Source organism: Sus scrofa, chromosome 6 (assembly GCF_054392235.1).
Source record: "Sus scrofa isolate SSC_HxYL_T2T_F1_AM1 chromosome 6, Sscrofa_HxYL_maternal_Yorkshire_Landrace_v2.0, whole genome shotgun sequence".
Taxonomy (NCBI): Eukaryota; Metazoa; Chordata; class Mammalia; order Artiodactyla; family Suidae; genus Sus; species Sus scrofa.
The window spans coordinates 87,529,228-87,543,498 of record NC_139388.1 but is presented as its reverse complement, the minus strand read 5'-3'; the positions used below and the strand labels follow the sequence as shown (position 1 = coordinate 87,543,498).

Sequence of the window (14,271 nt, the reverse complement as noted above, 5' to 3'; positions counted from 1 at the left end):
GGATTGGCGGGGAGCTGGAGGCCTGCCCAGGGAACCCGAGAGCTTCCGCAGGGGCGGCCGTGGTGCTGCTGTGGCAGGCTGTGAGGAAGGGCTGGCTGGAGCCAAGCCAACCCGGCGGTTGGGCCGGGCTAAGGCAGTGTTTCCACTAGACCCCCTCCCGCAGACCACAACTCTGCCTTCCTTTTCCCACAGCCCCAAACCAGGCCGGCCCCCTGGGTAGGGCAGATAAAGAAGCTAACCGCAGCGGTGCCAGAGCAAGGAAGGAGAAGGAACCTTGGTCATGTGCGCAGAAGACCATACACATCAGGTGATGTGCGTACCCAGATGCCTGCGTGTGTTTATGTGCACATGTGTGCTCCAGTGCATAGACATGGATGCACTCAGAGATTGCATGTGGGTGTGTACCTGCACACAAACATACACTTAATTTAGGTATGGACGCCAAGTGATTTTCCAAAGTACATGAAGACATATCAGTACAAGTACTGACATGCACAAACTCAGACACACAATAGATAGGTTCAAAAACATGCACTTATACACACAGTCAGGCTTATATTCCTAGACACAGGTGTATCTCAACCCCAAGACCCTCACACCTTCCTTCCAGGATTCAATTCTCTCTGCATCTTCCCTTTCTGTTAAACCAAACCCAAGGCAGAGAAACATTGTGTTGTGTGGGTCTTTCATGCAAGACACTTTATAGAGACAAATAGCAGAGGGAGAGACAAATTAAGAGGTGTAATAGGCAAGAGGGAAAATATCTGCTTTCAGCTGTAATTTAAAATGAAATGCAGTGTTGATGAGACAGAAAATACTGCAGGGAGGCCTTTGCTACAGAAGAAGTAGCCCAGGCAGGCTCTCACCTCATAAATCTTGCTTCTTCCCTGAGGCCTTTTACATGATGGGCCACTGGGACTCAGACATCCTTCTACCTCTGGCCAGGCCACTGACAGCAGACCCTCCCCTGATATTCAAACATCCTGAGTGTGCAAATCTCTTTCAATTGAAAACAAAAGATTGCTCTGGGTAACAGGTGCAAATATTTTGGTCACTCCCAACCCCACAAGTACACCCAACTTAAATGTCAATTCTGATTCAGATGTTTCAGTCTCTCATGAGTTTGACTGGCAGGAGTCAATTCCCTGGAACCAGCTGTGAACATCAGAGACAAGCATGTGACCCACCGGGATGCTGGCTAGGCTCCTTCCAATCTCCAACACACAAGCATCTCCCTCCCAGGACCCACGTTAGGAAGGGGGAGCCTTGTCTTTGGAGAACCAGGCAGCACCCCACATAGCTCTACATTGAGAGTGTAGGAGAATCACTGTTTAAAGTCCCCCGAGAAGGGAGGACCCAGGAGAAGGGGAGGAGGGTGAGGCTGAGGCTCAGAAGGCTGTGTCTGTTGGGACTCGTTCCTTACTGTCATTGTCACATCTAGACCTGTCTGGGACACTGGTGAGCCGGGATAGAAAATGAGGCTACAGCAGGAATCCACAGACTCAGGCTACAAAAGCCAGAGCCCAGAAAGGACAACTCCATTTCAACCCGATGCCGTGTTGATGATTATACTGGTTGGTGATACCATAACCTTTTACAATCTCCCTAACAAGCTTGCTGAAACTCTGGAAGTCTCCATCCCCCAAACACCCCAGCCCCCATGAACCTGACTCACACTGCGGCTCTTTCTTCTCTCACTGGATTTTTAATATTGACAAGCTGTTCCACAGCAGACTTAGTTCCTCATGGCAAGGACCATGGCTCAGTCACCTCTCTGACTGCCCTAGGTCTTATCTGCACATAGGCACTGTGTTTGTTGAGTAATGAATGAATAAATAAGTGAGTAGATGCCCATTTCACAAAATAAACTGAGGCTCAGGGGAGGGAATAATAATGAACCAACATTTTCTTCTTCTCCTTCTCCTTTTTCTTCTTCCTCCTCTCCCACTCTTCCTCCTGTTCTCCTTCTTCTCCTCCTCCCCCTCCCCCTCCTCCTTTTTTGGGCTGTGCCTGCAGCATGCAGAGGTTCCCAGACCAGGGATGGAAGTGCACCACAGCAGTGACAATGCCAGATCCTAACCCACTGTGCTGCAAGAGAACCCCATGAACCAACATTTTCTACGTGCCGAATAATATGGCCTCATTTACTTTTCAGAACACTCTTACGAAGTAGATATTATGACTAGACTCATTTTACAGATAAGAATACTAAGGCTAGAGAGATTGAGCATACGTTAACAGGTATATTTCTCAGTTCAATTCAGGAACTTGAGTGGGACTGGGAAGAGAAATGAATAGTCATTTTAAAATCTATTCCGTCGACAAACATTTATTGAAATTAGATGCTAGGCATTTCACCAGTCTTGGAGTGGATACAAAGATGAAAAAAGCGTGGTCCCTGTGATTACTGATTCATTCATACAGTAAAGAACTATTTATTAAACACCTACTATGTGCCAGGTACAGAGGGGCTGGAGATAACAGCCCTAGATAAGGTAAATGTGAAGCCTAACTTCTCTTGTCTAAGAGGCGACAGGGGCTGGTTCAGCCTGTCAGGAAGGGATTCACCATGCCCTGGGTGCTGTGCTGAGTGCTTGCTCTCTCTCATCCTCTCTGCTCTCACAAAGGCCCTCTCTGCAGTAGGCTTTGTGATCCCAACCTAACAGATGGAGAAACTCAGGCTCAGGGGTGTGACATGACTTATCCACAGTCACACAGGGAATTACCTGCAAGTATAAGAGAAAAGCAGACTCATCGAATCCCAGATTCTATTGTCTTTCTGTTAACAATACTAATAGAAACTAAGATTAATAGAGCACACACTATGTGCCAAGCCCTTATAATAGCGTTTTATAGAAGCTCCATTATTTTGACTCTTACAACCACCCCATGAGACAGGTGCTCTTATTACTGACATTTTACAGAAGAGGAAACTAAAGCACAGAGATGTTAAGGACATTATCCAATGTCACACAGCTGGGAAATGGCAGAGGGGGGATTTGAAATCCAGCTGGTTAGGCTCCAGAGCCCTTTATGTCTTTCAGAGTCTATTGCTCCCGGCTGCATAATGCCAGGAGAGCAGGTGCTATAGGGAGTCAGAGCTGAGAAAGAGCACTGGCCTCAGGCAAAATTTTCACAGGCTTGTTGAGAGGATTATTTGAGCTCATCCAGCCATTCAGTAAGTATGTATAAAGTGCCTGCTATGTTTCAGGCAATATACTAGGCTTTAGCGATGTAATTGATGAGCAAAAATAGACACATTGTTCCCATTGTGGAGTTTACAGTCTTAAGGGGAAGAGGAGTTTAAACAAATAAGCAACCCCCCAAATAAGTCTGCAAGCTGAGATAAAAGTGAGGAAGGAGAGAGATGCTGCTCTAACATGTAAGGATGGATCCAGAACCAACTAGGCTTGGGTTGAGTGAGAAGGGGTCAGGAAGACCTCCGCTAAGGATGAGTGGAGTCAGATAAGCAAAGAGGGATAGTGAGAACATCCAGCCTGAGAGAATAGCATATGCAAAAGCCCTGGGGTGAAGAGAATATGGTGCCATTGAGAAGAGACAAGCCAGTATGTCTAGAGACGAGGCAGTGATGGGGAGAGACAGGAAGCACCATTGAATGATTTAGGGCAGGAGTAGGAATGTGTGTGGAAGGGAAGGGGGGTAGGCGGCTTCAGATTAACATTTTTAAAAGGCTACTCTAGCTACAGTGTGAAAACAGAATGGAAGGCAGGAGTCAATGAAGTTGGGTGCCTTTCAGAGGACATTGCATTTGTCTGAGGTGGCTTGGATTGGGGAAGCAGGAGATGGACAGGACCACAGGATCCAAATCATACTTAGAATTCCAAACTGAGAAGATCTGATGGTGGCTTAAGAGTGGATGTTGACAGAGAGAGAGAGGCTGGCAACAATTCCTAGGACTCTAACTTCCCTGGGGACAGGGGCATTTGTTGAGATGGGAGCAGTGAATTAGGCTAAAGGAGGCGTCCCATCTGCTCCTCCAGGAGTTTCTGGGCAGTTGGTGCAGAATTTGAATCTCAAATGGTCATTAGTCCTATTTAAAATCAAAGCCTAGAGATAAAGCCAAGTTGAGCCAAGAGAGAATCATCTCGGGCAGCTTTCTGAATGGCCTCCAGACAAATTCAACTTGGGCCGGAGAGCTTCTGAAGATGCACCCTGCTGGGTGAGTGCACACCAGGTTAGTCCAGAGGTGAAAACTCCTGCAGCTGTCCTGGGCTCTCTCCAACAGGCTGCAGGGCCCAGTCAATACCTCGATGTGCAGGGGGCAGCCAATTTCAGGGTCACAGAGCGGGAATACCTGCCCTCAGATTCCTTTTTTTTTTTTTTTTTTTTCCTTTTCAGGACCACTCCTTTGGCATATGGGAGTTCCCAGGCTAGAGGTTGAATTGAAGCTGCAGCTGCTGACCTATGCCATAGCCACAGCAATGCCAGAACCTACACCGAAGCTTGCAGCAATGCTGGATCCTTAACCCACTGAGCGGGGCCAGGGATCAAACCCATATCCTCATGGATACTCGTCAGGTTCTTAACCCTCTGAGCCACAACAGGAACTCCCTGCCCTCAGACTCTTAAGAGAAGATCACAAAAGTTTCAGCTCTTCTTGCATGCATCCCCAGTCCTGAGGTGGCCCGGGCAGCCAGCCAGAAGTAAGAGTTCTCAACTGGGAGAAATTTTGCACCCAGGGAGCATTCGACAATGTCTGGAGATGATTTGGGTTGTCACAATTAGGGGAAGAGAGTCACTAGCATCTAGTGGATAAAAGTCGAGGACACTCTCAAACATCTTCCAATACACCTTCCCCTCCCAACAAAGATTTGTCCAGCCCCAAATGTCAGCTGTGCCAAGTGTGAGAAACCCTGGCTTAAACCCAAGGCTTTGAAGTCAAAGAGGCCTAGCGGTCTGGGTTTGAATCCAACATTGGCTGGTTGATCTTGGGCAACCTATCTGACCTTGGAGCTTCAAGACCTTCATCTATCAAATGAGGGACAACAGTAACACACACCTTAGAAAGATGATGTGAAGATTAAATAATTGGCTATAAGGAGTCTGGAGCACATGTTATGCTCATGTGACTTCCACATAAGCAGGGGGTGGGTTGGACTCAGTATGCCGGAGAAGGGAAAACAGGGGGACAAAAACAAGGACTCAAGTCAGAGCACCAGGTTGAGCCTGGATCTCCTGCCTGTAGTGAGACCCTGGGAAACTGTCCCAGTCCTTGAGCCCCAGTTTCCTCATCTGAGAAACAGAGATGCTCAACATGGGGTGGTTATGAGGGCTAAAGGAGCGAATGGTTGTAAATGTCTTAGCACAGAGTCTGGTACACAGTGAGCTTTGGATAAATGTGAACCAAACTTTATAGAAGACAAAAAGAATTAGTGCTACCTCATTTCCTAGTAACAGACAACCTGACAACCACATTGAAACTTTGTAACTCAAAGTTTCCAAGGAAGTTCCCATTTCAAATACTCTGCCCATGGTCCCTTCACTTATCAGATCGTACACACCAATTTTCATTTCCGAAAACACGGTCTCTGGATTATAATAATAGCACTGTTTATGCAGTCCTCTTGTGATAAGCACTGTGCTAAGCACTGCTCAGGCAAGCCCCTCCTCTCCAGGAATTTCCAGATCATCCAGCTCAAAGGTAGAACGCTGCAGACTTGAAATCTAAGGATCAGAGTGCGCGAAAGTAATTTGCAGCTGGAGGCAGAGCCGAGTCTGGATCCCATCAGTACTTGAGAATCCCAGCTGAGACCACTTCCACACGCATGATAAGGGTTCTTCTCACTCCCACAGTCCTGGGTTACATGTGCTTCACTGGTGTTGTGAAGGTTAAATGAAATAATCCACATTACTGTCTTACCAGGGTGCCTGGCATATAGCAGGAACTAAATGTTAGTTATTATTATTTATGGTACTGGCACTTTTAAAGGGCATGTAAAATAAATATCTTTGAATCTCGTAAAAGTACATTTCCAAAAGCTTACATCAAGCCCCATAAAGCTAGAAATGAAACAATATCTTTAAAATGTAATCCTGGCATGATTTAGTCATCTGGTTCCACTTACTAATATCAGGGAGTCCTCATCTTTTGTTTAATGTATGTGTGTGTGCCAGTTTCTTACCTTCCATGGGTTACCGATGCCCCAGATTCTATGCAGGGTCTCAAAGGATCTCCCACTCTAGGGCTAGGAATATAAGAAGAGCCCAAGGCATTAAGCAGGAGTTGCTGGAACCATATGGACCAAACAATCATGGGGTGTTCCCTCAAACCTTATCCATTATGCCATTCAAGTGAGTTCTAAACTCAGATCAATAAGCCAGAGTGGCAAAAGAACATCGTAGTTATAGTCTTGAATCTCATAGACTAGGGTATGAACTCAAGTCCTACCAAGGTTACCATGAGCTGTGTAACCTTAGGTGGTCATCTCATCTGTTTGAGCTTCAGTTTCCTTGGCCATAAAATAGCAATGATAATAGTATTAAACTCAGTATATGTTAAATATTAGTATTATTAAAAGAAGTCAACAGTAGCAAGTTATTGGGGTGAATAAATGAAAGAGAAGCAAGATTGGGGTTTGACAGGGAGTTTCATCAGTTACCTTACTTGTCCCAAGTCCCAGCTCTGCCATTTGATTGCATGACCTGGGCAGATCCCTCACCTCTCTGAGCCAGTTTCGCCATCCATAAAGGGGGCCCCAAATACCCCAGGTAAGATTACCAGTGGGCAAGCACTTTGTTAGTGACAAAGCAAAAAAAGACGTTTGTTGTGGCTATGATCCCTTTTCAGAAAGAATTTTCATCATCTCAGAAACATTTATTGAGGAGTTCCTGTTGTGGCTCAGCGGTAAGGAACCAGACTAGTATCCATGAGGATGTTGGTTGGATCCCTCGCCCTGCTCAGTGGTTAAGGATCCAGCATTGCTGTGAGCTCTGGTGTAGGTCACAGACGCGGCTCAGATCCGGCATTGCTGTGGCTGTGGCATAGGCTGGTAGCTGCAGCTCCCATTACACCCCTAGCCTGTGAACTTCCATATGCCACAGGTGCAGCCCTTAAAAGCAAAAAAAAAAAAAAAAAAAAAAATTGCGCCTTAATCATAATTTTAAAACTTTGTGATGCCCTATGATATTTCCTGTTTTATTCCATTCTACTTTTTTTGCTTATAATCTTCTATATATTTTAAAGAAATAAAAAAGTCCATAGAAACCAAGCTAGTCATTTGCCCAGGCCACCAGGTATTTCTGGATCTCTGCCTTTGGGGGACAGGGTAGGATCGCCCCGCCCCCTTGTGGTTAAGTAGAGGCATGTGACTAGTTCTGGCCAATGAGCTGTGAGCAGAAACCACAGGGGCCACTCCTGGCGAGAACATTTAATTGCCGCCAGTGCCATACCCTCTAGAGTCCGGCTTCCCCTCTGGCAAGGTGACTGACAGTGATGGAGATGGCAGCTGCTCCATGAGCCCGAGTTCCAGTGTGAGTATGATGAGCAGAACCTTCCGCACATCTGCTTTGGCTGCACTGGCTGGAGTGTAAATGAAAAATTAACATGTGTTGTGTCAAGCCGAGACCACGGGGCTTTCAAAAATTTTTAAACTGAAAAAATGTTTAAGGTTAAATTAACTTTAATAATACATTTTATTTAATCCAATATATCCCCAAAGCCACTTCAATTATTATTTTAAAAATCAGTAATAAGATAAGCTATGTTCTTTTTTTACATACCAGTGAAAAACGATCTTCACGATCCAGTGTGTATTTTACATTTATAGCAAATCTCAATTCAGACAAGCTACATTTCAAGTGCGCCAAAAGCCCCATGTGGCCAGTAGCTGCTGGACTGGATGGCACAGCCATAATGGCTAATGACCCTCATTTTGAAGCACACTATTCTAAGGTGCCTGAATAAATAAATCTTTATCCCAGTCCAGAGGACCTTTAGAAAAGGAAATCCAGTGTCTCATAAAATAGGCTGTGGCTAGATTTTAGATCCATTTTATCTCATTTGATCTGCAGTGGGGACGTTTCCCTCAGGATTACAAATGGCTGCCATTGCCCTCCTTGTAGCTAACTCACCCCATTCTCTTCCTGGAAGAAAAAAGGGAGAGGGGGCTTTCAAGTGGCCCAGGTTAAAAGTAAAGAGAAAATTATGATGATTTAAAAGTGTTCTCAGTACCTACAGTATTCCAGGAGTAGACTCACTAAACCCCAGGTGGAGGTGAGGATGCAGGAGTAGTGGATGCACTTTCTTTTCAACTGGATATGAACAGTAGACTTCGGGAGAAACTGAGGGTTGGGGGGAAGGGTTCGAGGCAGGTGAGACGAAGGCCTTAGAAGCTGATCTCGTGCCTTGGGGCAGACAGGATTCCTTTTGACTTTGGATGTTGGCTAGGGACCTACACTCAAGGATCAGGGTTGCAGGTAAATGTTAATTCCTTTTTTATTAATTTGTGATTTTATCTGTGTGTTTATTGTTGTTGTACCGCATCCACTGATTAGAAAATGTGCTTTTTAATTTCCCAATATGTCAGGAGCATTTGTCCATGAAATGAAGTATTCTCCAGCCTCATCATTCTGACAGATAGGATCTTTAAAATGGATATACCATCATTTATTTAGCCAGTCCATTGCAGTTGGACATTAAGGTCATTCCAGTTGTTAATTACATCTGACAATAGTTTATCACTCTTATAAGCAGTCACAGAGGACACATTCAGATGGAGGAAGGTGTCCTTCTTGCAAACTGGGTGTTACCACATAAGATGCCAACTTATGGAAGGCATACTTCTCTGGTCGCTGCTAGGAGAGCTGTGGGAGATGAAGAGTTTTGGACTTGTTAGTTCACCTTATTAGTTCCACTTATTAATTCCGCAGATGTCCTCTCTGAGCCTCAGTTTCCTCATTTGGAGCATGATGATAATACTGGCCCTTTGGTATTTTTGTGAAAATTAAATTGGACGGACCGAATTCTGACTAAATAAGACAGATCGAGCACACACACAACTCTGCTCCCTCCTGAACCTCCACTAACACGAAGGCAAAAGTTAAAGTCATAAAATCACAAGGATAATTAGCTCAGAAGAAGAGATAGCATTAACAACATTTGGAGGACAGAAAAGCAGATTGATGAGTTGTAACTTAGGGCAACCAAGAACGCCGAACCCTAAGCTCCCAATGGAGAAAGCTGGAAGGAACTGGACTTAAACTTCAGAGCCCCTCAAAGGCTCAGTGATTACCTGCAGGGCCCAAGGGGAGGAGGGGCTACAAACAGGAGAGTGGGTCCCTTCTCTTCCTTGTCCTGTACCCAGTCACTGCTTCTGAGGACCTGAGGTCAGGTGGGAGGGAAGCTGCCCCTCCCGTGGGCACGCACAGCCTCTGTACCAGGCCCCAGTTGTCCGTGGTAGGGGAGGGTGGCAGCCAGAGAAACACAGCAGAAGTGGCCTCTCCTGGGAGCGAGACTCTGCAGGAGGCAGCAGAAGGCTAGACATTCAGAGAAAGTTCAAGATCATGAGCAACGGGTCCGGAACCAGAAGGCTGGGGGGCAGAACACTTGCTTCAACCACCCACGTTAAGATGGGGGCCCTGAGGCCTTGAGGGGACCGGGCCTGGCTCCAAACCCATACTCTTCAGGATGTCCTGCTCCACTTCCCTGCCCCCACGCTCTCCGTGCCTCCCCCTTCTCCACCCAGGTGGACAGTGGCCTCATCCAGGCGCTTGCTCTTCAGACTTTGCTCAGAGAAGCGCAGGGAGTATCCTGCTCAGCCAGTAGCGCGAGCCCCAGCGTGGGACCCTCCCCCTCCTCTCTGAGGCCATCCCCCCACACTCCTGGCAGCACTGCGCCTCCTTCCAGGAAATCACCACTGAATCCTCTTCTCAGAAATTCCTGCTCCCACATGAGTGTCAAATCATGTGCCAGTGGATGCGGCTTCAACCCTCCCAGAGGCAAAGGAGAGCTGCTCAAAGCTCACCTGGTCAGCTTTCCTCCGTATAGACCATGTCAAATGCACTAAAGGGAAACAGGTGGAAGGAGGTATTCCTGGGCCTGTCTGCTCACCTAGAGTCCGATGTCCTTGGCAGAGGCAGAGAAAGCTCATACACCCACGAGACGGGGCCAAGGCACCTCGGTGCTGTGATTTCGCAAATAAAAACACAGGAAGCCCGATTACATTTGAATTTCTGATAAGCAACAAATAATTTTGACTGGAAATATGCTCCATGCAATGTTTGGGACGTACACATACTAGCAGATTATTTGCTAATTTATCTGAGATTCAAATGAATGGGGCTTCCGGCATTTTATCTGGCAATGGGGTCTGCCCCCAGCACAGGGTCTAACACATGGCAGGAGTTCATGAAAGGAGGTGTTTGTTTGAACTTTGCACTGGATGTGTAATCAGAATGTTAGATTTCCCTAAGTGGACTTTCTAATTACTGGAAGTGAGTTTTGATTACCAAAATGAAACAGTTATTTTGCCCAAAAGGGACTGGAAAGTCCTGCTTTCTGCCTGCTTATCATCTGAATCTGCCTGCTTATCATCAGGAGTCAAGGAAAGGAAACCCACCTTTGAGAGACAAAATTTTCAGGAGGAGGAAAAAAATAAGGCCATTTCTTTCTAATACCTCATCAGCTCCAGCCCACTAAATTCATCCATTCAACAAATGTTTCTTGAGTGCCTACTGTGTGCACTCAGACACTGTTTAGTAAACAAGTGGAATTACTATGACCATTCTTCTTATTGTTCGCATTTGATTGCAGAGGAAAACAAAGTCCCGAGAAGTTAGGTGACATGCTCAAGGTAACACAGCAAAGAGGTGGTGAATCTGGGATTAACATCCAATGTATCTGATACCTGAGTCCTTGCTCTTTCCACTGTGTGACTCTGTTGGGGTTTGGGGCACAGAGACTAGGAGGATTAGTCAGGGAAACCCACGTAGGTTACCAGCAGTCCTGAGCCATCACCTCATATTATAATTTGATGTCCTAAATATCTCGAATCATCCACTTCGCTCCCTTTCAATCACTAACTCCCACCCGCACCCCACGCCCCAGTCTAAACCACCTTCAGCTTCAATGTTCATTTCCAGGCTGGCTCACCTCTCTGGCTCCCCCTTCAGTCTGTTCTGCACACAGCAGGCAGGGTGATCCATATTAAAGGTAAAAGTAAATATTAAAGGTGATCCATATTAAAGGTAAATGCATCCCACAGCTCTTAGGATGGTAACAAAACTCCTCACCATGGCTTACCTGGCTCCACATATTCTATTCTTCTGGCTTCTCCAGCTTCGTCTCACTTCCTCGTACTCCTTCTGCCTGTCTGTACAAGTCAGTATTTTGGTTCCCTCTTGCTGCACAAAAAATCATCCCAAACCTAAGTTCTCTTTTGATTCTTGGGCTAAATTAGGCTCATCTGTGTGGTTCTTCTGTGGCTGGAGCCACCTGGAGACACGACTGGGCTGGGCTTCCAGGGTGCTCACTCACACGGCTGGTGGTTGATGCTGGCTGTTGCCTGGGAGTTCATCTAGGGTTGTCAACTAGAAGCCACATTGGATCTCTCCATGTGGCTTGGGATTCTCACTGCATGCCAGCTGGATTCTGAGAGAGAGTGTCTCAAGAGAGGCCATTCCACAAGATAAAAAAGCAGAGACTTCCAGCGCTTAACCTCAAAGCTTGGCCTGGAATCAATAGGGTATCCCTTCTGCCACTTTCTTTTGGTTAAGAAGTCACAAGCCAGCCCATGTTGAAGGTGGCAGGTGCGGGGTGCTGGGCATTGAGCTCCATTTCTTGATGGGAAGAATGAGTGGCCCTTCTGGCCATCACAGTCCGTCTCAGGTTCGTATCACAGAAACCACTGCCATTCGTTTAAGCAGAAAGGAATGTGATACAGGGAAACGGTGCTCACCACACAGTTGGGAGGGTTGGAGAGGTTGGCTCTAGGCTGAGATTCCAGAAATGATTCCCAGAGTGACACTGCAGCCTCTGCCAGGACCAAGAATCGGGGAATCCGGATGCTGCCACCTCCACTGCCAGCTCTGAGGCTGACTCTGCCCCGAGGGCTGCCAGCAGGTTGGGTGCACAGGTTCTTCAACCACAAACAAGGGGCTAGCACTGAGTCCTCTGAAACAGCGGCTGCAGGAAAAAACAAAAAAAAAAACAACACCCCTCCCCCGTAACTCCATTTGCCTGGAAATCAGAGAATCATGACCTTGGCCATACACTGTTAATGCCCATGGTACATCTGATCAATAGAACTTAAATCTGATGCTTGGCTTCAGAAGTCTAGCTTCTAGGTCTCTCTAGTACAGGAAGGCACACTACAAAATATGCTGAGCCAGCCAAGCTACGATATCTCCACAGTCCCCAGGCTTCTTTCAGTCTCCTTTCAGTCTCCTAGCAACTGCTCTGCTTCCTCTGGCCACAGGGCCTTTGTGGATGCTGTTCCCATCTGCCCACAATTTGTTTTTGTTTTTTGTTTTTTTTTTAATGGCTGCACCCACAGCATATGGAAGTTCCCAGGGAAGGGAGTGAATCCGAGTTGCAGCTGTGACCTATGCTGTATCTTTTAACCCACCATGCCAGGCCAGGGATTGAACCCATGCCTCCACAGGGTTCAATTCTGAGGTGCTAGAATCAGGTTCTTAATCCACAGGGGGAACTCCCTGCCCACAATTCTTTTCCCTCCCTTCTTCTTCCCATCTTCCTTCAGAGCCCACTGCAAGTATTTTCTCTGATCTTCCTAATATTTTTTTTTACTCCATTTTGCAGTTGAGGAAACTGAGGCCCAGGGAGATTAGTTTTCCAGAGAGCACATCACCAGTAAGCAATGCAGCTGGAATTTGAACTCAGGTGGTCTGACTCCAGAGCGTGCTTTTAACAGAGGTTATGCAAAGAGAGTGTACCTGTGTTAAAAGGCCAGGGGCAGGGCATAAAGCTGCCCTGAAAATAAACACGGATGATGCTTCAGCAAATGTTGACAAGCCCAGAAAACTGTGAGAGTGACAGGAGGTGCGGACAGGAGGTCTCAGGACAAGGTCATTGTTATGGACCTTGGCCCAGCTCCTGGAGAATGTCCATAGACTGCGTTTCAAATACAGCTGAGTGAGAGGAGTCCACAGAAGTGGTCCTGCCACCCTTCACGTGGGAGCAGAGAACGGCGCACACCCCATGTCAGCGAGGAAATCATCTCGAGTCTCTCCAAACAGGATTATCAATTTCAGTGCAGAGCCCACAATCACAGTGGACAACGTGTTTTCGCTTCCCATGACCTTAACAGGTGCAATTTTGCGGAACAAAGAGACACCTGCCAAGGAGAGGGGGCCATAGTGAAAGTGGGGCCGGGGGTATAATTGGTGCCCTTGCTTGCCTCCTCCTGCTGACCAGGTCCCAGGAATCTAGAAGACCACAACTTTTTTTGTTGTTTTTCATTTTTATTCTTGTTTTTTTGTTTCATCTGCAACCTACACCACAGCTCACGGCAATGCTGGATCCTTAACCCACTGAGTGGGGCCAAGGATCAAATCTGTGTCCTCATGGATGCTAGTCGGGTTCGTTACCGCTGAGCCGCAGTGGGCACTCCCACAATTATGTTTTAATGTAATATGTCCTGGGTCCATAAGCAATGATTGGGGTCATTTCCCCCCCCCCCCGCCGGCCCCAAACTAGGTCTGGGAATTCCTGGGATAGAGGAATAACATTCCAGAGAGGTAAGAACCTGACTAGGATCCATGAGGATGCAGGTTTCATCCCTGGGCTCACTCAGTGAGTTAAAGATCTGGTGTTGCCATGAGCTGTGGCATAAGTCACAGATGCAGCTTGGATCTGGTGTGGCTGTGGCTGTGGCTGTGGTGCAGTCTGGCAGCTGCAGCTCCAGGTGGTTGAATGGATGGGTAGGTTTTACAATGTAGGAGGAGTGAGGGGATAAAATGTGATTGATTGGCTGGCTTGGTTTTCTTAGCCACCTACCCCATTTCCTCTTCCATACCCTACTTCCATCAAACACATCCGAAAGCTTTGTAGTGAGTCTCTGTGGAAATTGTACCACTGGTCATGTATTAGATTATTTTCTGTCATTTGGAAATAATCTTAGAAGAAATCCAGCTACAGTTTGAAGTAAAACGCCTCATATAGTAAGAAAGATATTTCCTTTGAATCTTCTTTGAATCTTTTTGATGGCCTAGTCAAGGAGAAAGTCTCATTTGAGGCTTTCTCTCTCTTTTTTTTTTTTTTTTTTTTTTGTCTTTTTTCTTTTAGGGCTGCTC

General features: G+C 46.6%; 1 long non-coding RNA gene across 1 annotated transcript; it reads right to left on the bottom strand.

The window, feature by feature from the left end:
- Nucleotides 1-2,313: 2,313 nt before the first annotated feature.
- LOC146402613 (uncharacterized) lies at nucleotides 2,314-12,669 on the bottom strand. Its single transcript, XR_014807323.1, has 3 exons — nucleotides 11,261-12,669; nucleotides 6,144-7,540; nucleotides 2,314-5,835 (listed from the first exon to the last, which is right to left on the bottom strand). It is a non-coding gene; the product is annotated as an uncharacterized LOC146402613 (long non-coding RNA).
- Nucleotides 12,670-14,271: the final 1,602 nt, after the last annotated feature.